Source organism: Bacillus rossius, chromosome 8, assembly GCF_032445375.1.
Source record: "Bacillus rossius redtenbacheri isolate Brsri chromosome 8, Brsri_v3, whole genome shotgun sequence".
Classification (NCBI taxonomy): Eukaryota; Metazoa; Arthropoda; class Insecta; order Phasmatodea; family Bacillidae; genus Bacillus; species Bacillus rossius.
This window is the reverse complement of record NC_086336.1, coordinates 43511805-43535457: the sequence shown is the minus strand read 5'-3', so window position 1 is coordinate 43535457 and position 23653 is coordinate 43511805. Positions and strand designations below refer to the sequence as shown.

General features: G+C 40.3%; 1 protein-coding gene across 1 annotated transcript in view; it reads left to right on the top strand.

Moving 5' to 3' along the window:
- LOC134534807 (allatostatin-A receptor-like) overlaps nucleotides 1-23653 on the top strand; it is a 576662-nt gene that overhangs the window by 53834 nt on the left and 499175 nt on the right.

Here is a 23653-nt window from a genome sequence, read left to right as displayed (position 1 = left end):
GATTATGTCCTCTCTGATATCATCAAGAAAATTACAAATGTCTTTCGACTCACCTAACGTATTTAAATAATAATAGTCCTTCAATGTTCCACGAAATGCAGACTGCGCCAAGTAGAAGCCATTATCGTTCACTTGTAATGCTCCGAACACAGTCTTAGGTTTATTTTCCTGTTCAGACGTCATACCAATCGGTTGCTGCACATCGGTTTTCTTGCTTGTACGCTCACGAGCCTTCAACCTAAACCGAGGAGTCGAAATTTCTGCAGGTAGTTCAGCAGTAGGCACACGGAATTCACCTTTACAGTTTTTCGCATGTCGTCGCAAATTATCAATTCGAGTAAACCATTCATGACACTCATCACATCGAAACTTCATGCGAGATGGATTCTTCGTGCATTTGCTCCGCTCATGTCTTCGTGCATCATGGGAAAATGCGAACGACGTATCACAGTAGCTGCAAGGATACCGTGGTGATGAAGACGATCCTTTCAGATCCGATCCAGATACAGGCGTTACAACAGTAGTACCATTTCCAGGCATTCTCTTATGCACATCGATGCATCGTTGTTGCGACGAAACCTTTACTTTCTGCCGAACAGCAGGGCCTTTGCATGCCTTCATGTGCGTTTTCATATTATCTTTTCTGGCAAACTGCTTATGACATTTCTCACAAACAAACATTTTACGATATAGGTTCTTGACACATTCGCTCCTCTCGTGTCGCCGAGCATTGCTGCTGTTTGAGAAAATCTTGTCGCAATAACAGCACCGATGTTCGCTAGTTGTCAAATCAGCATCCATTGAAGTCTCCATCGAGGTCGTATCGTCGATCGTCGTGGTTTCCTGCACATCCAGCTCAGTAGTCATTAAGCTATCTTCTGCTGGTGGTATCACATCTGTTGAAATCTCCTCCAGTGTTGACATCGACGTTGTCAACGGAATCTGCTCCTTCTCCGTCGTAGCTGTCGTCAAGGTTCCCGTAGACGATGGTACAACCTCCATCGAGTTCGTCGTTAAAGTCGGTAAAGATGCCATCGAGTTCGCAAGAACAGGTAATTACATGATTAATGCACCAGAAGAAACAAACTAGGTGATCCTTACACCGACGACGTCAGTAACAAACTGAGCGTCCTGTTGTCTAGGACTCGCTTATATACATGCACCGTATGGAATAAAACGCTAGTCAAATCAAGAACCATTTACAATAATACTAGAGTCAAAACAACATTAAAATAGAAGGACCATCAACGAAAAGGCAGCACATTTGGAAGCACCGACAACGAAACGGCAGCACATTTGGAAGCACCGACAACGAAAAGACAGCACATTTGGAAGCACCGACAACGAAAAGGCAGCACATTTGGAAGCACCGAAAACGAAACGGCAGCACATTTGGAAGCACCGAAAACTAAACGGCAGCACATTTGGAAGCACCGACAACGAAAAGGCAGCACATTTGGAAGCACCGACAACGAAAATGCAGCACATTTGGAAGCACCGACAACGAAAAGGCAGCACATTTGGAAGCACCGACAACGAAAAGGCAGCACATTTGGAAGCACCGACAACGAAACGGCAGCACATTTGGAAGCACCGACAACGAAAAGGCAGCACATTTGGAAGCATCAACAACGAAACGGCAGCACATTTGGAAGCACCGACAACGAAACGGCAGCACATTTGGAAGCACCGACAACGAAACGGCAGCACATTTGGAAGCACCGACAACGAAACGGCAGCACATTTGGAAGCACCGACAACGAAACGGCAGCACATTTGGAAGCACCGACAACGAAACGGCAGCACATTTGGAAGCACCGACAACGAAAAGGCTGCACATTTGGAAGCACCGACAACGAAAAGGCAGCACATTTGGAAGCACCGACAACGAAAAGGCAGCACATTTGGAAGCACCGACAACGAAAAGGCAGCACATTTGGAAGCACCGACAACGAAACGACAGCACATTTGGAAGCACCGGCAACGAAAAGGCAGCACATTTGGAAGCACCGACAACGAAAAGGCAGCGCATTTGGAAGCACCGACAACGAAAAGGCAGCACCATCATCAAAAAGGCCGCACATTTGTCATTGGCTCCAATATTCATTGGCTCCAATATTCATTGGCTCCATTATTCATTGATTCCATCAGTCTATTGATTCCATCAGTCTAGTGACTCCATCTGTCATTGGCTCCTACAGTCATTGGCTCCTACAGTCATTGGCTCCAACAACTGTCTTTTGTCTCACCAACTCCAAATATATATATTTGGCTAGAATTCTACGAGTCTAAGAGACTATGAGACCACATGGCTACGAGTCTAAAATGATCTAGCTGGTTACGAGTTATACATGGCTTGCGAGGCTACAGAGCTACGAAGTTTCTAGTACACAGGTTTACATGACTGCGAGGATACAGGACTACAAGTCTGCAAGAGTACTTGACTACGAAGGTACTCGTCTACATGACTCCAGTTACCGCATCTGTCTTCGACGGAATTTTCTCTTTTGCTCCAACTGCTCCATCAGCATTATGTTATAAGATTACAAGGCCTCTTGCTTACGTAGCTTCAAGTCTACAAGCCTCCAATGCATCATGACTGCGAGACTACGATCTATGAGGTTACGAGTCTACGCGATTGCGAGTCTTCTAGGTTACATGATCGCGAGGCTATAGGACTACGAAGCTTCTAGAACGCATGGTTACGAGACTGCGAGGCTACAATTCTACGAGGTCCCAAGACATCCAGGCTACGCGACTACGAGCCATGAGGTTACGAGACTACGTGACTACGAATCTTCAAGTTTACGAGACTGCGAGGCTACAGAGCTACGAAGCCTCTAGTACACAGGTTTACGTGACTGCGAGGATACAGGACTACGCGACTTCGAGCCATAAGGTTACGAGATTACGTGACTACGAATCTTCATGTTTACGAGACTGCGAGGCTACAGAGCTACGAAGCCTCTAGAAAACGAGTTTACGTGACTGCGTGGATACAGGAATACAAGTCTGCATGAGTTCTTGACTACGAAGCTACTCGTCTACAAGGCTCCAATTGACACATCTGTCTTCGATGGAATTTTCTCTTTTGCTACATCTACACCATCAGCATTATGTTATAAGATTACAAAGCTACTTGCTTACGTAGCTTCAAGTCTACGAGGCTCCAATACATCATGACTACGAGACTACGAGCCATGAGGTTACGAGACTATGCGATTGCAAGTCTTCAAGGTTACGTCATCACGAGGCTATAGGACTACGAAGCTTCCAGAACGCATGGTTACGAGAATGCATGACTAATTGGCCGCATGGCTACGAAACTTTATGTCTCTAACTGACTACAATAGCACTATTCAGTGGTGAGAGTTAATTTATTTCATGCAAAGGTACTTGCTGCAAGCAGTTCCACTTTTCAACATCAGATGACGTCACGTTTTGCTTGCAGGTAAAATAATATTTATTTATTTTATGCGGGATGCGGGTTGTTCACTATCGATCGCATAAGAAGAATGGCATCGATAGTCTTCAAGGAGAAGGAAGTTCGTCCTTCCTGCTAGTGCTTCTCAGATTTCTCACGGTCCGCCATCTTGGATTGCGACGTCACGGCTGCCATCTTAGATGAGTGTGACTTTGACCTTTGACCGAAACCGCAGGAATGATCGCAAGCACACGGATTAACCATCAAAATATATATAAGAATTATCAGGAGCACACGGAGAAAACCATCATAATATTGGCAAGAACAATCAGGAGCACACGGAGAAAAACGACACATGTTTTCTTTGATATCATAAAATTACAGAAAAAAAATATTTAGAAATAAAAAAAATTAATAAAAAAATTTTAAATAAAAACAAAAAATACATAAAATTCTGGCTTGTACTAGAACTCTATCTTTGCTCAGCAATGATAAGTTTACAAGCTAGCAAAATCTATTTATGTATTTTTTGTTTTATTTTAAATTTTTTTATTAATTTTTTTTATTTCTAAATATTTTTTTTCTGTAATTTTATGATATCAAAGAAAACATGTGTCGTTTTTCTCCGTGTGCTCCTGATTGTTCTTGCCAATATTATGATGGTTTTCTCCGTGTGCTCCTGATAATTCTTATATATATTTTGATGGTTAATCCGTGTGCTTGCGATCATTCCTGCGGTTTCGGTCAAAGGTCAAAGTCACACTCATCTAAGATGGCAGCCGTGACGTCGCAATCCAAGATGGCGGACCGTGAGAAATCTGAGAAGCACTAGCAGGAAGGACGAACTTCCTTCTCCTTGAAGACTATCGATGCCATTCTTCTTATGCGATCGATAGTGAACAACCCGCATCCCGCATAAAATAAATAAATATTATTTTACCTGCAAGCAAAACGTGACGTCATCTGATGTTGAAAAGTGGAACTGCTTGCAGCAAGTACCTTTGCATGAAATAAATTAACTCTCACCACTGAATAGTGCTATTGTAGTCAGTTAGAGACATAAAGTTTCGTAGCCATGCGGCCAATTAGTCATGCATTCTCGTAACCATGCGTTCTGGAAGCTTCGTAGTCCTATAGCCTCGTGATGACGTAACCTTGAAGACTTGCAATCGCATAGTCTCGTAACCTCATGGCTCGTAGTCTCGTAGTCATGATGTATTGGAGCCTCGTAGACTTGAAGCTACGTAAGCAAGTAGCTTTGTAATCTTATAACATAATGCTGATGGTGTAGATGTAGCAAAAGAGAAAATTCCATCGAAGACAGATGTGTCAATTGGAGCCTTGTAGACGAGTAGCTTCGTAGTCAAGAACTCATGCAGACTTGTAATCCTGTATCCACGCAGTCACGTAAACTCGTTTTCTAGAGGCTTCGTAGCTCTGTAGCCTCGCAGTCTCGTAAACATGAAGATTCGTAGTCACGTAATCTCGTAACCTTATGGCTCGAAGTCGCGTAGTCCTGTATCCTCGCAGTCACGTAAACCTGTGTACTAGAGGCTTCGTAGCTCTGTAGCCTCGCAGTCTCGTAAACTTGAAGATTCGTAGTCACGTAGTCTCGTAACCTCATGGCTCGTAGTCGCGTAGCCTGGATGTCTTGGGACCTCGTAGAATTGTAGCCTCGCAGTCTCGTAACCATGCGTTCTAGAAGCTTCGTAGTCCTATAGCCTCGCGATCATGTAACCTAGAAGACTCGCAATCGCGTAGACTCGTAACCTCATTGATCGTAGTCTCGCAGTCATGATGCATTGGAGGCTTGTAGACTTGAAGCTACGTAAGCAAGAGGCCTTGTAATCTTATAACATAATGCTGATGGAGCAGTTGGAGCAAAAGAGAAAATTCCGTCGAAGACAGATGCGGTAACTGGAGTCATGTAGACGAGTACCTTCGTAGTCAAGTACTCTTGCAGACTTGTAGTCCTGTATCCTCGCAGTCATGTAAACCTGTGTACTAGAAACTTCGTAGCTCTGTAGCCTCGCAAGCCATGTATAACTCGTAACCAGCTAGATCATTTTAGACTCGTAGCCATGTGGTCTCATAGTCTCTTAGACTCGTAGAATTCTAGCCAAATATATATATTTGGAGTTGGTGAGACAAAAGACAGTTGTTGGAGCCAATGACTGTAGGAGCCAATGACTGTAGGAGCCAATGACAGATGGAGTCACTAGACTGATGGAATCAATAGACTGATGGAATCAATGAATAATGGAGCCAATGAATATTGGAGCCAATGAATATTGGAGCCAATGACAAATGTGCGGCCTTTTTGATGATGGTGCTGCCTTTTCGTTGTCGGTGCTTCCAAATGCGCTGCCTTTTCGTTGTCGGTGCTTCCAAATGTGCTGCCTTTTCGTTGCCGGTGCTTCCAAATGTGCTGTCGTTTCGTTGTCGGTGCTTCCAAATGTGCTGCCTTTTCGTTGTCGGTGCTTCCAAATGTGCTGCCTTTTCGTTGTCGGTGCTTCCAAATGTGCTGCCTTTTCGTTGTCGGTGCTTCCAAATGTGCTGCCTTTTCGTTGTCGGTGCTTCCAAATGTGCTGCCGTTTCGTTGTCGGTGCTTCCAAATGTGCTGCCGTTTCGTTGTCGGTGCTTCCAAATGTGCTGCCGTTTCGTTGTCGGTGCTTCCAAATGTGCTGCCGTTTCGTTGTCGGTGCTTCCAAATGTGCTGCCGTTTCGTTGTCGGTGCTTCCAAATGTGCTGCCGTTTCGTTGTCGATGCTTCCAAATGTGCTGCCTTTTCGTTGTCGGTGCTTCCAAATGTGCTGCCGTTTCGTTGTCGGTGCTTCCAAATGTGCTGCCTTTTCGTTGTCGGTGCTTCCAAATGTGCTGCCATTTCGTTGTCGGTGCTTCCAAATGTGCTGCATTTTCGTTGTCGGTGCTTCCAAATGTGCTGCCTTTTCGTTGTCGGTGCTTCCAAATGTGCTGCCGTTTAGTTTTCGGTGCTTCCAAATGTGCTGCCGTTTCGTTTTCGGTGCTTCCAAATGTGCTGCCTTTTCGTTGTCGGTGCTTCCAAATGTGCTGTCTTTTCGTTGTCGGTGCTTCCAAATGTGCTGCCGTTTCGTTGTCGGTGCTTCCAAATGTGCTGCCTTTTCGTTGATGGTCCTTCTATTTTAATGTTGTTTTGACTCTAGTATTATTGTAAATGGTTCTTGATTTGACTAGCGTTTTATTCCATACGGTGCATGTATATAAGCGAGTCCTAGACAACAGGACGCTCAGTTTGTTACTGACGTCGTCGGTGTAAGGATCACCTAGTTTGTTTCTTCTGGTGCATTAATCATGTAATTACCTGTTCTTGCGAACTCGATGGCATCTTTACCGACTTTAACGACGAACTCGATGGAGGTTGTACCATCGTCTACGGGAACCTTGACGACAGCTACGACGGAGAAGGAGCAGATTCCGTTGACAACGTCGATGTCAACACTGGAGGAGATTTCAACAGATGTGATACCACCAGCAGAAGATAGCTTAATGACTACTGAGCTGGATGTGCAGGAAACCACGACGATCGACGATACGACCTCGATGGAGACTTCAATGGATGCTGATTTGACAACTAGCGAACATCGGTGCTGTTATTGCGACAAGATTTTCTCAAACAGCAGCAATGCTCGGCGACACGAGAGGAGCGAATGTGTCAAGAACCTATATCGTAAAATGTTTGTTTGTGAGAAATGTCATAAGCAGTTTGCCAGAAAAGATAATATGAAAACGCACATGAAGGCATGCAAAGGCCCTGCTGTTCGGCAGAAAGTAAAGGTTTCGTCGCAACAACGATGCATCGATGTGCATAAGAGAATGCCTGGAAATGGTACTACTGTTGTAACGCCTGTATCTGGATCGGGTCTGAAAGGATCGTCTTCATCACCACGGTATCCTTGCAGCTACTGTGATACGTCGTTCGCATTTTCCCATGATGCACGAAGACATGAGCGGAGCAAATGCACGAAGAATCCATCTCGCATGAAGTTTCGATGTGATGAGTGTCATGAATGGTTTACTCGAATTGATAATTTGCGACGACATGCGAAAAACTGTAAAGGTGAATTCCGTGTGCCTACTGCTGAACTACCTGCAGAAATTTCGACTCCTCGGTTTAGGTTGAAGGCTCGTGAGCGTACAAGCAAGAAAACCGATGTGCAGCAACCGATTGGTATGACGTCTGAACAGGAAAATAAACCTAAGACTGTGTTCGGAGCATTACAAGTGAACGATAATGGCTTCTACTTGGCGCAGTCTGCATTTCGTGGAACATTGAAGGACTATTATTATTTAAATACGTTAGGTGAGTCGAAAGACATTTGTAATTTTCTTGATGATATCAGAGAGGACATAATCAATCAGCTTACTGATGATGTAGCAACAAACGGACCTTTGAAATATAACTTGTGGTTGGACTGTATATATGGAAAGCCATATCCGTTCGATGACAAAGTGAAGAAGTGTGCATTCAAGACATCGGCTGCAGTAATTTACAGTTCTAACGATGTGAAGCAAACTGTTAAAAACGGTATCCAGAAACTCTGTCAAGAAGAGGTGGACTATGTCTGTAAAGGTTCTGGCTGGACTCTGTCTAGTATAAACCGATTGGAGCTAAGAATTAGTCATTTCACACCGCTGCGGAACTAAATGATTATAAGATTGCTGGCTTTCTCAAATGATCCTGTAGTAGAATAGAAATTATGTAATAAATATTATGTTTGTAAAAGAACTTGCAGTGTTTAATTCCTCGAACCTGTTACTATTATGTTAAATTGATGTTATATTTAATTTTTTTTTGCATCATCCAAGATCGAACCGAGGACGGGAATCGATCGAATCAATATGTAAATTAATGAGTGATTTATTTAATGAATTTTGAAAGTTTTCCCGAATTTCTAGCTAAATAATTACGGATTTTCAAGATGGCGGCCAAATGACAAGATGGCGGGTGTCACAGTAATAAATTATAACTGCACTCTAGCGGATACGAATTAAACTAACATGTCATCGGCGCACTCTAGCCGACGATACAATGATGATGGCTTCCAGCATCGAAGACAAGATGGCGGACATGACATCATACTACCTGACGATATATATGCTTTGAAAAAAAAGTGGTGGGAGTCAGTATGCCTGCGTCCACTGTGAGGGAAGGATCGGTCATCATTTTTAATTTTTTTGCACTCGTCGGGTTCGAACCGAGGACTCCGAGCTCCGTGTCGTAAATGTTTTTTTTAAATATTTTTTATTAAAAATATTATTTAATTTTTTTATAATTTTAAAATTTTTTTCATTAAAATCGGATAATAAATTTAAAGATGGCGGCCGTAACGGAAATTGCAATGGTGACATCATAATTCAAAATGGCGGATAATACAATGCCGGAATGTTCGAGAAAACTAAATGACGTCATCCAAGATGGTGGATCCATGATGGCCGTCGGGGTCAAGGTCAAAGGTCAAGGTCACATCCTGATAGAGGCTTAACTGAGGCTTGAGTTAAGGATGCTTAAGCCTCTATCAGGACATTTCTAGCCGCTGGGATTTTTAAGGACTAAAACGGGAAATTTTCCCTCGAAACGGGAATTTTTCCCTCGAAAACGGGAATTTTTTTTCTTAAAACGGGAAATTTTGAGTCATTTTGAGTCATTTTTGAGGAATTTTGAGGAATTTTTGCCGCCGTGACGTCACAAATCCAAGATGGCGGAGCCGGCACCGGCACCACCGCCTTAAGGCCTGTCCTCGGACTGGCCAAACTATACTACTGCGGTTAAATTTTAAAGGACGGGCCTTAATCGGTGAATACGTCCTTCGCTCACCGCTGTCGGCTGTTATTAGGACACCGGATGTATTCCCGGAGGATTTGGGTTTTAAATCATGGGACGCGGGTATCTTGAATTCGTTTTTCCTTAACGGTTCCCCAAAATCATATCAGGCGAATTTTGGGCAAAACTCACTTTTAACTATAACCTCGACCACCGTTTGGCATTTTTCTAGTGGCATACAACAATAAGATCTACGATATGTAAAAAAATCCACATGTTTTGGGCAGACAATAGTTAAGTAAGTAAGTGAGTTACTATTTGAAATTCTTTAAACTGCTCTCATGAAAAGTTATGTTTATGTGACATAGTCTCTTGTGCCTCCGAGGTACAGATATATATATATATATAATATAATATATATAATATACTAGCTGAGGTACCCGCGCTTCACTTCGGAAGTCCACAAGCAGAACACCCTTTCACCGTTCATTAGTCTTCATACATGCGCCACCCCGTGGGTACGCCACTGCTGCACCTCGAAAGGAAAAAAAAAATTCTGAATCTAATTTTCAAAATCAAATTACATAAAAAAAAAAGTCACTGGAGCTGAGATAAACAGGAAGAAACATAAAACATCAGTATACTCAAAATCTTTCTCTGTGACTACTTCTCGTGTTTGGAATGAGCTACCCGAGTCAATCAGACTTAAAAATTCCCTTTATATGTTTAAGAAAACATTATTCAGGTACTTGATTAGCTCCAATAATAAGATCTAGCTGTGGTATCAGATATGTGTGATTGAATATGTGTGAATATACGTGTATATGTATGATTTATTGTAAGAAAATGTATTAATATATATTACATAATATATATAATTATATATATAATTTATTTGTGCCTTCGTTAGTTTTTAAATAAATATTTTTTACATAAATATTTAGGTTATTAAATATCTTTAAATTTTATAACCTAAGCATTAGATTTTTTTTTAAAAAAGGTCTTTTTATAATATGCTGAAAATATATTCTACATCAGGTAGCTCATGTGTATCTTATATGCATTTTTTTTCATATTGGTACTGATATGTTAATTCGGTTGATATTTAAATGTATTTGTGAAAATTTTTGTTATGTCTAGGCTATAAAATTTATCAGGTTTAATTTGCATGCACCTAGCTAGTCAAGATATATGTGGTTAAGTGTAAGATAAGGCGGTACGCCTTAACTTCGCCACTTAAAGTAAGGCAATAAATAAATAACGCGTGTGCCAATGTTGCATCTACATAATTTTCCCCGCCTTTTATAAATCTCTGTTCCACAATTTAATCTCCTATTTGACGGGGGAATCTTAGGATTTTTCCGGAGGTTTCGAGGTCAATGTCACTTGAGTGCGAAGCGTACAAAATATAATCTCGGCTGTGCCGAGTCTAGCGTGAAAATTACCGATATTTTTCTGTTAACTGAACAAAAATCAACGATCGACAAGGCGTTGTTTAGAAAAAAAACGACGGAGTTACGTTTTATGTTTCCATTTCAGAGTAGTAGGTTTTTTTGTCAAATGACTGAAAAATCTGCGCAAAATTAGGACTTTCTAGTCAGTTGAAAAGAAAACACATCTAGCATCGCTGCAATGAAAAGAAAACCAAAAAGATAGTTTTCAAACAGCAGTTTTACACTAGGATGTATGTTTAAGAACGTGACTCATTACCAAAAAAATTTACAAAAATCCCTAAATGGGCGGGGTATGTACCCATTTTACCAGCACGCACGGTACTGCACTTCATGGCACGAATTGTACTCGCCCCGGCCCGCCGATTTAATCACTCGACTGTTTATTCCTGAAAAAACAATCAAAAACTTCTCGACTTACATTCTCTTGCAGGAGAAAGAGAAGGGGAAGATCCAAAGATCAGTAGTCGTTTCTTGCGGGGGAAAAAGAACACAAAATTAAGGGGCTGGTGGTTAGTTACTGGATGCTTCCTCTCTTGGGGCTTTTTCCAAGTTCTTAGCTGAAACAGCGAGGACATTTCAAAAGTTTTTTTTCCCTATCTTGAGTTAATAATTTGAAATTTCGCATGACTGAAAAAAAAAAAACGATTCTAAGTTCGTGTGCGCACCTTGAAATTATTTCTTGCTTAAAGGGTCAGCCTAACAAGGACTGTATTTGTTTCAGTGAGGTTGGTTAATCCATCATGGTATAGCTTCTAAGCGCAATGATCTGAAATAGCACGCACTATTCTCGTCGTGCTTAAAGAAACCATTATATTGGTGTAGTAACCATAACATTATATGGCAGAGAAATGAAGATAAAGGCGTGTTGCAAGTCCCTTGAGTAATTTCAAAAATCTTAAGTGGTGGTTTCATGTCTAAATTATATTTTGAATAAAATTTTTTTCACCCATTTTCATTCTCCTGAAAATACAGTTTAAAAACGAAATACCAATACAGAAATACGTATCCACCCTCAGCGTATTCTTAAATGCTTTTAGTGAACAGATACAATTAGAATATTTTTTGAGTTGTTTTCAAACAGAGCGTTTTCTTTTGGTGCTCTGCACACCGTATGTTTGCCCAGGTGGGCGGCATCCGTAACGAGTCGAAGGTCACACGAAATATAAGCAGCAAAATTCATTCACACACTTGATTTGCAACGAAGTATTAAAAACAATACTTTGAAAAAACCTATTCTCTGGTTATGATTCACAGTTAGGAAGAACTGCACATATAAAAAAATCGTAGTTAAAATCGTGGGAGGACTTGGATGATGGATTTGGTGTTGTGGTCGTCACAGTATAAACCGCGAGAGAGAGAGAAGAGAAGATAAGAGAGAGAGAGAAGAGGAGAGAAGAGAAGAGAAGAGAGAGAGAGCGCTCATTGGTTGTTCGTAACGCGCCAAATGGAAGCGACCGCCCAATGATGTTATTGGCGTGACCCAGATGCGAGGGTGGAAAATCGCGCGTGGCGTTTCGCGAATAAACAAGCCAGGGGCGAGTGACAGTGAAAACCCGCGAGTAACGTACGTGCAGTTGAAATGGCGTGAAAGACAAAAAAAATAATACACTCAATTTTACGTCGTTAACGACCACAATGGCGACGACAGATGAAGACTCTCGTACGGAAATGCATTTTGTTATAAATTGCGTAGAGTTTCATAGGAAAAAAAACAACAGACGTTGTGCATATTTACCACAAACCATTTACCCGAGCAATCGAATTAATTTTTTACTTTTCTTATGAGGGGTAAGGTTTGTATTATGAGCTCGATTAATATTAATAAATCCTATAATAATATATGTAGATGAACTGCTCATGTTTATAATTGATTTTTCTTATATTTTTTTATCTAAGTGACAAACTTATGACTCAATAGTGTTCGCAGTAATGCTGGGGTTCGTATAATTACCCGGGCATTTATGCTTTGTGTTGTCCCAGTACCTCCGAGAAGACCGTTCCCTGACTAGCTTTCCAGCATCAACTGCGCATTAATAAGCACGATACAGCAAAACAAAGTCAAATAGATGAATATTCGATTATCTTTTCCATTGTTTAAAAAAAAAATCATGCTTGAATCAGAAATCAATTAAAATATAAAATAATGCGACAAATTTTTCGTAAGAAATACTCAGTTTTATCTCGAAAAACTTATTTCACGCATGCAAATTTTTTTTTTATATAGACAAGTGTTGTGCGAAGTTATAATATCTTTCTTGTAGAATTACAAACTATTCCTTGGCAAGTAGTTTCCAAAGGAATCTTTTGTAATAGTACAGACATTTTTTTTTCTTCCCTGAGTGCAACACCCACAGGGATGTGATGATGTTGGGAAAATGAAAGAGGAGGGGTGGATGGGGGGTGGCAGACGATCGCCTGTCCATCTCTCGCCCGGCCGGCCAGTTGCAATCACGCAGCGTGCAAGATTCACTTCAAATTTCCGGCCAGGGTCAGAGGGGTCACACCTCCTCCCCTCCCCTCTCGCGACCGGCTGATGACGTCACAGCAGGAAGAGCGACCGGGGACCGTGCGCTAGGGACTAACTCGTGTCGCGTCACGGTGAAGTTGTGGTGCGTTGCCTTCCACGCAGTCGGAGAATAAAACGTTCAAGGAGCATGCGGCTCATATTTTAGAAAGAAAAAAAAAATCATTTGCGTGAAAAATCTTTCTTTATCATTCTTTAATTGAGCCAAGAGTTGACGACGCGAATTTTTTTTCTCTTTTTAAAATTACTTTCGTATGTCTGTGCCCACATTTGATGGACTCACAGACAAAACTTCAACGGCGAGATGACCACTTGAGAAACGGCCTTGAACTATAGGCTTGTCAGTAGATCAACTTCTCTTGTGAAGGCGTTGCCAGAAAACCGACACTCAGGAGAGCTACCGGGGCGAACTGGGAGATATAATATATGCTCGTCGTGCTGAGTCTGTGGCGCCGTCTGTTCACGCACGTCCATAAGCCCCTCTTCCAACGGGCAGATGCCTGGACTGTTGAGTGTCCCTGGCCTAAAGGTGGACGCTCAATAATCCGTCTGTCTGTCCGTCTGTCCATCAACTGACCGACCGATTCAACCACACTCCGCACGTCCATCACTTTATGGATGCTGCCAACTGACTAGAAGGCTTACATTTTGGATTAAAATTCTAATGTAAAGGTCGATCGGTTTGAAAATCATGTACGCTAAAGAACTTCTTCGCTAAGTACTTTTTTCGATAAGATATTTGTTTATATTTTTTTTCGAGGTAACCGTGCGTTATTACTAACGTTTGTGTGTCCCGGCCAAATTTAGTTTCAGACATCAAACTTTAAAAAAAGTGTTCAAACGCAAGATAAAACACATTTTATGGAAGCAGCTAAACAAATAAATAAACCAACTTCGAAACATTTTTAGGATATTAAAAATGTCCAGCAACACCTTGCAAACATTATGGAGGTTGAAATTCCTTTCGTCTGTTAGTCGGAAGTTAAAAGCTCGGGAAGTTTATTTTAGGAACGGATGGTTTGGAGTTTTCCGGACCACCTCGTAAGCTCGAGGTGATGTGATTGGCGGACGGACGCCAGCGGATCATTGCGAGTTCAACTCACGGATTTTATTTTCATAACCGTCACTCCATCAATGGCCAACGATTTCGCCAACGTAAACAATGTATCCCGCGCTTTTGTTTGCAAATGATAATTCCGAAAAACACACACTTTTGTTAAAATATTTATACATCAATCTGAACAGACGCAATACATAATTTTTAGGAGATGATATAAGTCCAAACACTCCACATCGGTTTCAACTGTAGATAAAAGCAATTTTTTTACTGTTAGTTATTGAAAAATTTGCCTCTCGTTATATTTTAAAGCATATTGAAGAATGAATGCCGTAGTTGGAGTCATGCTTCGAAATGAATTAAAAACCTAACCTTCACATACAATCATGGTTTACTTCGGTTCGGCCATACCATAACATCATATACTATACTAATAATCTACAAGTGACTGTGACGGGCAGCTGATCGTTCAAATAAAGTGTTTTCCGATTTATTCCCCCTCTCACTTGACGCACTTGTCATGAAATACTAAAACCCTTTCTGTATTTGAAAAGATTATTCGAAATGCTATGAGATTTTATTACCTCAGCAATGTCCCAGCTGTGTGCAAAAAGGAAACTTCTGTATTTGAAAAGATTATTCAAAATGCTATGAGATTTTATTACCTCAGCAATGTTCCAGCTGTGTGCAAAAAGGAAAAAAAAAAGGGGGGGGGGAAGTCGAACACCCGCTTCATGCTGAATATTAAGGATTGAATTTCAGTGAACGGCCACCATCTTTGATTTAATGACTTAAGACTATCAGAATTTCATTTTTTTTTTTCAAAAAGCGACACAAAATTCAAAAAAAGTTTATTTTTTCAAAGGAGAATATTTTTTATTTTAAAGAATTTTTTCTTTTTAATTAGAAAAATCCCAAGGGGAAAATTATGCTTATAAGGGATCATTTTTCCGTAGAGAGAGGTCATTTTCCTTGGAGAGGGGCCCATTGCCTTAAAAAGTAATTTTCTGAGGTTGATCTTGATCCCGGCCGTCAGAATATATAAACAAATTTAATAATAATTTACTTAAATAAAAATGTAAAATTGTAGCGTTTAAAAAATAATATTTATATTGGGAAATGTTTGATCGATTTTAGAGTACTTTGTTCGAAACTGGTGAGTGGAAAAAAAATTATTACTTTAATTCAAATTTTTTCTTAAAAATTTATAACAAAAATGTATATAAAAAAGTTTTAATATCTCCCGCACTTCCGTCACGGATTTATATGATCCTCGTTTCGATCCAAGTTACGTGTTTTCGATGGTTGTATACGGGCAGATAAACATTTCGACGTCTGGGACGACTGCGCAGCTTGCGCTAGCTGTCGTGCGTATCCAGTGTATTAGGTAGGCTATATACTGGATTTGGCATCCCACATGACAGGGATCTAGTGCATATCGTGGCACTCAGGCAGCGTCTCTAGCGATAATTCGATGTCATACCGGACCTATTTACACTGGCATAGCTGCCTCCTCTACATGATACTCATGCACTCGTACTCATGTACGCACCATTTTGACGTGTATTTTTAGAAACATACTTTTCGGGCAGTGTGCACGGCGAGACGTGGTACGGACAGAACAACCACCCTCGCTCGGAACCAACACACGAAGGGTGAGGGCTGTGGTCGAGGGTTCCGAGGTAAAACTACAAAGCGTAGCTTGTACAGGTCTTCTGCTCGGCGTTCGAATCGGTAACCTTAGACTCGACGGGAATATATGTACACTGTCAGAACTCACCGCAAATTTATGTTTTTTTTTTTTTTCCAGCGAAGAACGTTCTTCGTAAATTTCACATAACTAGGGGCAGGCATTTTTTCGCAGAAAAAAAAATTCTGAACGGCTATTAGACTGCAACAATGCATACCCGCTCCAGCGGTTTCTTCCTTGATGATTGGCGGCCGTCTGCGAGAGAAGTCGTTGCCTTGTTCGACCGAGCCACTCCGCTCGCGTTTGCTTCCGTCCTTGAATCACTGTGATTGGTGTTGTAACAGTAGGACATGTATACCTGCAAGAAACTCACTCAATCACGAAACACAAACGATGCTACAGTGTTTTGACTTTCAGCTAGTCTCGGAATCTTTTCGCGATATATGCCCTCCGTACACGCAGGCACTACGAAAAATGCCACAACTACCACAAATGCACACAAAAGTACTTAAAGTTGAAGAACATGTTTTGATTTGATAACACTATTCGGGGCATAACTGTTACATCCGGATGGTAAATATTAAAAAATAATGAAGTATCTTGGCTTCTGGGTTGTAGCCGTGTCCAGCGACTGATCAAGAGTTCTGAACGCCCTAGGCTAATAATGGCGGGCCCCCGCCAGGTGTGTGTGTGCTACGGTCGGTCTAAAAAGTAGTACCTATATTAGTTTTGACTTTGTTTACTAGTGTGAACATTTTAACATGGTTCATACTACCTATAAATTTTTTCAGATCGATCGGCAAGCGAAACTAACGTTGTCCTGTAATCTGCACGACATTGATCCTTAGGGTGGTAAACCATTTTTTTTTAGCTGACCGTACATAAAGGCAAAGCACCTCACACATTATACGCCCAAAATAATGACAAGTGACTGCAGGCTACCAAGCAGAAAACCAAATCCATGTCGTGTTTGGCCGCATGACTTGTATTGGCTGCAGTGATGCTAGATTAATAGTGCATGCGAAGACACGATTTCAGCGGCCCTCCCCCCGGATCCTCACGCCCTAGGCTGCAGCCTAATTAGCATAAGGGTTAATCAGGCCCTGGCCGTGTCCTTGGCGAATAATTCACCGACTTTTCGGTGGATATTGTCATAATCAGGCAGCAGTTACCTACAATACTACTACTTAGCAGTAGGTAACTGCTCCTTGATGATGGCGACTGCAATGTCGACCGAAACGTCGGTGAATTATTCGCCAAGGACACGACTTTAACCCAGAAGCCAAGCTACTTCAGACAATGGTCGTGAAAGCCTGCGAACTTTATAAAAAATTACCAACTAAAAAAATAAAGCAATATAGGTATTTTGAAGATTTAGCTCTCAACGAAGACGATAAAACGGTTTTTCGAGGATCGTTGTAATAACTTTCTTATTTGTATTCAAAGACAATATACTTATGTCCTCCACATTTAACATGATCTCACAAAGGAAATTAATTTTAATTTTATATCCCAATGTTTTAATCATAATTAATATATTTTCATAAAATAAAGTATTCAGAAAACGTAAATAAATTTTATAATAATGCATTTCTTCTTGTGATGAACAGGATTAATAAAAAAGAACTGAAAAAAAACCTGTAAGTCGTGGTGAGAAAATAAACTTATTTTACTGTAATTTATAAATTATTTAACGTAGTAAATAAATGTATTATAAGTGAAAATTCTATAGCGTTATGGCACACACACATTATTTTCTTGAACACAACTGAAATAATGTTTCTTTTGTGACCTCTGTTACAGATATTTTTTGATAATTTTCATCAAATTCTGAATGTTTTGTATTTTCAGACTCAGAGCTATAAGTAAATAGACGATTCTTCTTCCTAAGGCGTTACATTAGGACTACGATGCTTACGGTTTGTATCTCACGTAGCATATGACACTGACTATGAGCAAATTTTAATCTAGTCTTTGGTGTCCGTGATAAAAAAAGTGCAAGCTGTTTCAATCAGCACCCTACATTGCTAGTGAATCATTCATTTATAGCTTCCAAATTTATTTAGCTTAATGACAATTTTTTTAGGACAGAGAGCTCAGTGAGGAGAAGCTAATAGACTTACTAATTTTTAATATCGTTATGACCGAGTAGGGGATTGGGCCAGTGAACTCCGCTGGCAATTGTACGACTGAGAATGACTTTAGAATTGGTGATCAAATAGTTCCAATTAAAAAAAAAACACTGAAGGTGACTTCGCCAGAAACCTTTCTGCGCATAATCGTAGAGCGAAAAGCCTTAATTTTTTTAAAATGGACATTTAAAAAACCTTGGATTAATATTCCACCCTAGAATCGGGATTGCATAGCATAGTGAAAAAAATAAAAATAATGTTGTTAATGGCTTTACTTTACTTGCAGTCATGATGGAAAGAGTTCTAACAACAACAAAAAATAGTAAAAAATATGCGCCCGAAAAATCAAGGATAAAAAAACTCATACGTAAAACTCAAGCGGAGAGGATTAAAATTAAAAAAAAAGAAAAGAAAATCTGATAACGTTCCTACTGTTCGCAGTACCTTGAGTAATATTTCATCTCCGTTGTGTTGCGGCGAACAATTGTGTGTCATTAGCGGAACATCGTCCCGTTACGCTTAGAAGTTTTCGCAGTTTTGTCGGTGGGATTTGGGGGGGTGGAGGGTGGGGGATAAAAGCCTTGCCACACACTCTCTCGTCGTGCCTACTGCCTACCCCTTCCTCACATCTTCACCCCCTACCAGTTCTTCCGCGGTTCCCGGGCAGAGATCATTAACGCGAGGGTAAAAGGCGTCGTTAAATCCGCGCCAGGGCACTGCAAGCGGCGCCTATGGTCGTTTCGACGTCCTGTTTCGAATATATATATATATATATATATATATATATATATATAAATAATCCAGCTCCTCTGTTCTTGACGTTTGCTCTGAACCACCAGCCTGATGAATGGCTTCAACGAAAAAAAAAAAAGACATCTATAGCAATGCTCCAACTAACTGCTTCTTGGCCTCTTGAGTTGAAGCCACCTCTTGGTAACCTATGTTTCGGCCCTTGAAGATGGCTGCAAAAAAAATAACCACGCCAAAACATCGGGAAAATCTTTGATTGTACAGACGTTGCTTCAACCTAGAAACCAAGACGATCTATTGATTCAATAATATTACCACATTAAAACTGTGCAAATAAATTCCCTTGGAAAATAACACCACTTAGTGTTTTTGAATAATATTCACGTAACAGCCTTAACAAATTTAATTTAATTAACATTAATAATCATACAAACGTTATTGCGTGGCGTATTAAACTCGAAAATAAACTCATTTAATAACACTGGATTTGGTATCTTTAGAGAGTTTGTCAAATTTAACTATTGATAAGGAGAAAAAATAAAACATTACATCGCTCCTTTCAAAAATTATTAAAAATTTAAGGGAAAAGTTATCTTAACTTTCAAGTTGATTAACGTATCATTTGTGCATGATAATTATTTTGTAACGGCAGCAAGGGGATGAAATAATTTTGAGCAATCAAAAACAAAATTATCTATATAATTTCACATTTTGGGATACATAATAAAGTGTATTGCTTATGCTACATCTTTAAAGTGATTCCTAACACGTTCCTCATGCGAGAATATTCTCCTTCCGCCCTTTCCTTCCTGCCGAGGCGATTTATTCCCGGAGAGAAAAAATGAACCGTTTCAGGCGAATTCGTGGAGGCCGAGTCAGGATTGCCAACCGCATGATAAAATAAAAAAGGTTCACGCCAATGGTTGTGCAGTCTGTGGAGACCAACTAGGCGGGAGCATGTGATTCTTGTGCAAATGGACGACCGCGTCGAGCCTCGAAGGAAAGGCGAATGAGACGAGGAGGAATACGGGATCAGTTCCTCTCGTACGAATCGAGGAGGTTCCTTATGGTGGCGGCGGAGTGCCTGCTGGTGAAGGGGGGAGGGGAGGGAAGAGTAAACTACCCGCGGTAACCTTAGACTCGACGGGAATATACGTACACTGTCAGAACTCACCGCAAATTTTCGTCCTTTTATTTTCTAGCGAAGAACGTTCTTCGTAAATTTCATATGACTAGGGGCAGGCATTTTTTCGCAGAAAAAAAAATAGTTGTCAGTAAATTCGGTTTACGGACGATAGTTTAACGTGACAACGTCATAACAAAACATTGATGAAATGATTGCATACTTTTATGAATAAAATTGAATCATTTTTATTGAATTATCACTATTTTGTATGGATACAAAGAAAGAGTGAAATGAAATCTACAATTTAATTGATAAATTTACTTTTATTTGCACTCATTCATTCAAATATGTTTATTACTTTAACGAAGAGATTATTTTAACTATAACTTTTATACATATATGCTATTTAACTTCTTCCAATCTGTGTTATTCTGTTAAGGATAGGACGATGATAGGAAAAGTAGGAAACGAATGGGAGTGTTTCAATTTTAATGCGCCTCGAAAAAGTCAAATCGATGGTTGTTCCAATTGAGTGGAAGAGAGATAGATGCGGCGCAAGCGTACAATGAGCGTAACGAGATACTTTTTAGTGTGTGCAGCTCGCGTTCATCGATTTATTAGACGTTGTCACATCAAAACAATTCTGAACTGCTATTAGACTGCAACAAGGCATACCCGCACCAGCGGTTTCTTCCTTGATGATTGGCGGCCGTCTGCGAGAGAAGTCGTTGCCTTGTTCGACCGAGCCACTCCGCTCGCGTTTGCTTCCGCCTTGAATCACTGTGATTGGTGTTGTAACAGTAGACATGTACCTGCAAGAAACTCACCCAATCACGAAACACAAACGATGCTACAGAGTTTTGACTTTCAGCTAGTCTCGGAATCTTTTCGCGATATATGCCCCCCTCCCCCCCGTACATATAACTGAATGTTCGTATAATACTAAATCGCATTTAGACTTCCGAGTTGTATTTTTTCATACCATATCAAAGCTAAACACGCGCATGGACAAATAAGAGTGTTCTTATTGTGGACGTAAACAATTTCAGAATGTTTTATTGAAATACCAAGAATATTCTTTCGGATTCATGTTCAAAGTAAGTGAACTAGGTGTCCGTAAGTTTACGAAGATCCCGGGATAATTTTTGACCAGCGTTCTTCGTAAATTGAAAGTAAATAATTTTAACAGTGTAACACAACAACCTGGCATGGGAACGACAGTTAACCTGCCGTGGCAACTACTGAAATAATTTAGTCAGAGCCAATTTAGATGGTGTGTATGCATATATATGCGTGTGCTTTAATGCGTGCTCACCTACACTGTTAAAATTGTTAACCGTAAACTTTCATCATGTTTTCGAACAAAAAATTGCTTTTTAAAATCATTCGCAGATCTTCGTAAATTTGGCTGGTTAAAAATAAAAGACACCATACGGGAATTCTACTTCTCTGTAGCTTTTCTTCCCCCCACAGTATGTCCTTCATTCATTAAAATGAAAAAAAAAAAACCATTACAAAAAATGACGTTTGTGTTTTCTTTCGACGCCAGCTCGATTCTAATTGACATTTCGCTCAGTATTCTTCACTCCAGTCCAACTTTTCAACTGGACTGTTATAATTTATGTCGTCCGCCCCTGGTTTGCTATAGCCTATCCCGAGAGTGTTTGGAGTGAAGTTTGATCTGGAATTTTTTCCCTTGACTCTGGATTGAAAGTTTACTTTCAAAGCAGTGAATGTGAATTTGAGTTCTACGCCTTTTGATCTTCTACATACATGTACGTTTTGCTAAATTAGAGCAATAACTTGGCAACTACTGAAACAATTTAGTCAAACTTAAGAAAGGCCTAAAACGTAAATACACAGCAATGCATCTCGAATGGTATATTTTGCATGAAACATATTTACGACGTATGTGAAGATCATTTTAATTTTCAAACTTATTGTTAAGGTGTTTCAAAAGAAGACGGTAATTACCGTACCTAAACATTTTTTGTAAAACTTATTGAGTAGGTGGTCAAGTTGTTATTAAAAATGTTTCTAAATATGCACGATCAAATAATAAAAGATATATAATACACCTACAAAACTATTTTGTAGTTATGCATATGCTTCTGCTGTTATGAATTGATGAAAATGTTTATGTTTTTAAATAATTATATGAGAAGGAAAGTACAAGTTACAATACTGTACTTAAGTATTATTTATTGTACGCTATGCAACAAAACTATATATATATATATAATATAAAATATTTTTAAAAATTGATTCTATAAATTTGTTTTCTAAGCAATAGATTTAAAAATTAAGATAGTTGAAAGAGTAATAGAGTATTTGAAGAAATAGTAAAAAAAAAAAAGAAACTCTAGGAGTACTGATTGAGAACGTCTGTGGCAAATGTATCAAAAATATTTAGCTTTATCTCGAACGCGCAGACACAGGCAACGTTGGATGCTTTTAACTACCAAAAGCTGCTGCGTATTGACTTTCAGATTGTGATATTATGTTTACCCTCAGTCCACAAACACCAATATGAAATTTTACCCAACTGATTGAAATTAGTTGGTTTTCCATGCCCTGCACCCAATGAGTACACAGACGGGGGAAAGGTCGTTGCAGTTTACACAGCCAACTGCGCCGGACGCCATCGGATTCACGTCACATCCAGCTTCCGTGTCCCGTTTTGATTAAACAACATTCATTTTTTTTATTCCCCCTCGCGGAGAACTAATTCCAGGGAACACGGGCCATCAATGTAAACGTGATTTAGTGGCGCCCGGTCGGACGCACGATTGGAGAGTCGTGGAATAATTTCCGTATCCGTCAGGTGCGGCGGCTAGGGGGACATGTTCCCCGCTCAGCGGCAACCTCGGCCTTGAATGTCCGCGAGCTGGAGCGAACGAGCGCACAGCAGGGTTCGCACGAGGGTGCGCCCCAGAGTTCTGTTCCGAATCTCGTAGAAGCTCGGTTATCGACGAAGTGAAATGAATCAAAGAGCTGAATACTTATTTTTTAAGGGGGCCACCTGGCGCGGGGATCGCTAAGGGTGATAGCTGCTGGCGCTACACAGGACTCTTCGCCTCTAAGCGCTGGGCAACGAACTTGCGCGCTGATGTATTCGCGTCGGTAACGCGCCTCTACGAGACTCTAAGCGGTGACCTTATCATTTAATGCTGGAATATTAAAGTTCCCTATTCCATAATTCTGCGTTTAGGATTTTTCTACATTTTAAAAACTGCCAGAACAATACATGTTAAAGTCCAAACCATGACACGAAACTTGTCTGTGCAAGTGCAATGGTTCTCAGACACTTTCAAGAGATCTTGAACGGTTTGTGAATAATTGTGCGTTCCGCCGCTCTCGTGTGAACTACGCGCGCGTGCTCCACATATACTATAGCTTGCTGTATGCATTTTATTTTGAATTTGCTTTCTTTTTCCCAGAGCACAATATGTACCATAAGCACAGTCGTTGTACTCTATCGCCATAAAAGCTCATAAGAGCTCAAAAGTTTTAGACACAATTATATAATGTAATGATTTTTTTTTAAAATTTGAACATTGCTGCAACTGGGCACAAACTTAGAGGAAAATTCACTCTACTGCTCTCTCACTCGTCTCCTGAATTGAGACACACTCTTTACCATTTTTTAAAATTGTGTTTTTAAAAATAAAATTTGGAATGATAATATTACATATAT